Here is a 3,874-nt window from a genome sequence, read left to right as displayed (position 1 = left end):
CTAAAGATTGACTTGTAGCCTTTGTGGGACTTATGACTTCGGACATGGTGACTTATAGACTTGGATATGTTTATTCAAATGATGTGTGTGGTGATAGACTATCGCGCACTTAGCGGCAGTTTTTGTTTCAAAACTTCTTAAAAGGGGGCTTATGTGATATGTGAAGTGCGCGAGTGCTATGATCGTAGTGGGTAAGTGCCAGAAGTGAGCAACAAAAACTGGAAGCAAGCAAGCGACAGCCATCGCGGCAGACGTGGAAGAAGAGGGAGATGACCAGGGTGCGGGAGTAGCGGCCAGTCGAGTTCCTGGCCCAAAGCCGCTCCAGGCTCCCACCTGGGATGGACACGACATACAACTTCTTCCTGCAGCCTGCGGTTGGCGAACGTCGGAAGGGCGTCCGACCCAGGCGGCCGAGCGTCTACAGCGCCCTGCCCGAGCTCCGGTTGGCGAACGCCGCAAGGGCAGTCTAGCCGTTGCCAGTCTCCACTACGCCTGTCTCCACAGCAGCGTCAATCATGGCTGCCTGATAATAAGGAACCGACCGACGTGGGAGAAATGAAGCACTTGTACCGGTCGCAGAGGTGAAGCCCTTGGACTTGGTGTCCGGTGACAAGACCTCTACCGTACTAAGGCTGCCTATCCTTGTTCCCAAAGTCACAGTGGAACTTGCGGAACTTCCTCCTACACTATTGGATCACTGGTGTTCGCCTGGGGGCGACCAGGATTTTCTTCGACGGCTTCTAGTTCCGTCACCGCTACGCCACTTCGAGCTCCGCCTCTGTCGCCGCTTCTAATCCATCCCACAGCTCCAGCGCAAACCATGAAACTGTAGGCCCTTTCTGACTTTTATGATTGCTTTGTAGACTTATTCCTCTTTTGTTTTTGTGATTTGTTTACCGAGTTTTGTTTTCCCTTTTCGCTGTATTTTCTTTAATGAATGGCTTGTTGTGGTAACGAACGGCTTCGTCATTTTATGCGCTGACGATGGGCCTCAGTAGCGAGTAATTTATTGAAAGAACCTCATCACACGCCCACAGAATTAGAAAAATCATATTTTCAAATTTATCTCGCATGTTAAGTTCAATGCTCGAATCTGTATTCGTTCGTTAGGATTCGTGGAAATTAGTTAAGTATTAATGTTTTTATATTCCTTGTATTTGCAGGCATAATTTAAACTTCTCAGCAATAGCCACCAGGCAACCTTTTTCGCCCTATGGTATGTTGGCGTCATAACACTATGACGCCAACATACCCCTTTTAGGTGAATGTTTTTTTTTTCAGCGCCAACGCTGCCGCATCGTTTATTGACGCAAATACAGCTTTCGTATAAATTTTATTTAAAATGACGATGTTCGACACCTTTCAAATATTTGGTGCTACTGTAAAATACCAAAGCGTAAATGGCCTAGCTGACCTTCATCATTATGAAGACAATCACCGAGAGGCGTTCGTGGCAATCATTTTGCTGATATTTTTATCCACGGTCAATGTAGATAAAAGCGAAAGTTACTGCTGAACAAATGCATTCTATCCAATTTCTGAATTGGTCAAGCGCAGCTGTGCATCTGCAGCGGGAGTTTTGTAAAAATGGTTCGCTCATCCCATGTGTACTTCTTGTGCATGACTGGTAAGTAATTTATCTCAACCGCTTTTGGATCAATTTGTCTGGTAGATCATGTGGAGAGGTTGTAAGCATTTCGTACCAGATATTACATTTCACCGCTCGGTTGCCTGTGGCGCTTTGTCTGTGAAAGTTATACGAGAGAATGCCAATGCACACGGACAAATTTGTGCAGAAATCATCAAACGTAGCTGTCAAAGTGTGAACGGCTTTCCTAATTCGGCGGCAATATTTGTCATAATCCTTGTATTACTGAAAATTAACGAATGTACCAGCGATATTAGGAATTTATTGTACCTGATGCTTTGGTGACGTTGCGACGTTGGCACGCATGTATTTATTGCGAATAATTATTCGCCTTGATCCCCGAGTTTCTTACCGTGGTCTGAGAACTGTAACCAGCTTAGGCCAAGCTAAACTGTACCTTTCACTGCCGAACAAAAAGAAGTGCTCAAGTGCAATAGGACACTGAGTGATGGCGCCGCAAGTACTTTCATGATAACGTCACTGGACGGATGTCGTCAGGCGATCGATTACCGCCATAAATGATCGGCGCTGAGACAAAGCGAACGCTTAGATGAAACAATCAGTCACAATCACCGCGCAAGTCAGCGATGCACGGGGAGGGGTTTTGAATTTTGCGTAGACAAGTAACCTTTCTTGCAATTAAGAGTAGTGAGAAGAAATGCATGGGGCGGGGTTGGCTTACGGGTGCGGGAACCGCCGTGAGTGTGTGGCAATACATTTTCTGGTACCACCTCCGCCACATTTCAGTTTTGCTGAAGTACGCTTTTCCATACCGAATGCATTCATAAACATGAAGTATGACAACAACAATCGTGACATGTGCTTGCACGGATAACTTATTTTATACAGGATAGAAAGGAGATGCATTCGCCTTTAGGCGGCGCAGGCAACCCATTTTAATGTCAAAAAGTATACACTGATTGTGAAATAACCAAGCCGGCACTGAGCAATATAAAGGTAACAATAACAAAAGACAGAGGGTGACCGGACATAAATGCACTAAATACAAGCATAACATATTGTTGCAGGAAGAAAGCAGGCCACGAGTGTAGAAGAATGTATATTTACAAGCGAAGAAATATGGCGTTCAGGCAACCGCCAGTCTTCGGTCTTCCTCTCGTTCGCATCACCTTCTTCTTTCCCTTCACCGTAACATCACCCTCCCGGTGGGGTTAGCTCCGTCCCGGTGCAGGTTATGGAGCGTCGTTTAATGGTGGGACATAGAGCTTGAGCCTGGCGACGTGAACAACATCGCTGGTGACGTTGGCAAGCACTGAAGGCTGACCGAGTGGGGCGATCTCGTATGTCACGTCGGACAGTTGTCGTAAGATCTGGTATGGACCAGAATAACGGGAAAGTAGTTTTTCCGACAAGCCGACGCGACGTGAAGGCGTCCAGAGAAGGACAAGGGAACCAGGTGAAAAATGGTGGTCTCGGTGCCGAAGGTCGTAGCGTCGTTTTTGAGAAGCTTGTGAGACTGTGAGGCGATGACGGGCGACCTCTCGGGCCTGGGCGGCTAAGGCAATAGCATCGGGAGTGTAACCAGAGCTGGATGATTGTACTGCGGAAGGTAGCAACGTGTCGAAGGGCAAGGTGGGGTCACGGCCATACAAAAGGTAAAATGGGGAAAATCCGGCAGTATCGTGACGGGACGAGTTGTATGCGAAAGTGATGTACAGTAAAGCGACGTCCCAGTCGCGGTGATCGTCGGAAACGTACAGGGCCAGCATTTCAGTTAGTGTGCGGTTGAGTCATTCGGTGAGGCCGTTCGTTTGAGGGTGGTATGCGGTAGCGAGCTGGTGTTCTGTAGAACAGGAGCGGAGCAGATCATCGACGACCTTCGAGAAAAAGTAGCGGCCGCGATCCGTGAGTAACTGGCGAGGGGCGCCGTGGTGCAGGATGACGTCGTATAGTAGGAAGTCGGTGACATCTGTAGCGCAGCTGGTTGGCATCGCTCGTGTAATGGCATATCTCGTGGCATAATCTGTTGCTACAGCAATCCATTTGTTTCCTTTCATAGAAATAGGAAAGGGGCCAAGGAGGTCGAGGCCCACACGGAAGAAGGGCTCTGTAGGGATAGCAATTGGTTGAAGCAAACCAGCAGGAGGTATAGCAGGCGTCTTGCGGCGCTGACACAGGTCGCAAGAAGTGACATAACGGCGTACAGAGCGATAAATGCTGGGCCAGAAGAAGCGGCGCCGCAGGCGGTCGTAAGTACGAGTGATG

The sequence above is a fragment of the Dermacentor silvarum genome, chromosome 3 (genome assembly GCF_013339745.2).
Source record: "Dermacentor silvarum isolate Dsil-2018 chromosome 3, BIME_Dsil_1.4, whole genome shotgun sequence".
NCBI classification, from domain to species: Eukaryota; Metazoa; Arthropoda; class Arachnida; order Ixodida; family Ixodidae; genus Dermacentor; species Dermacentor silvarum.
Note: the sequence above shows the minus strand (reverse complement) of the source record.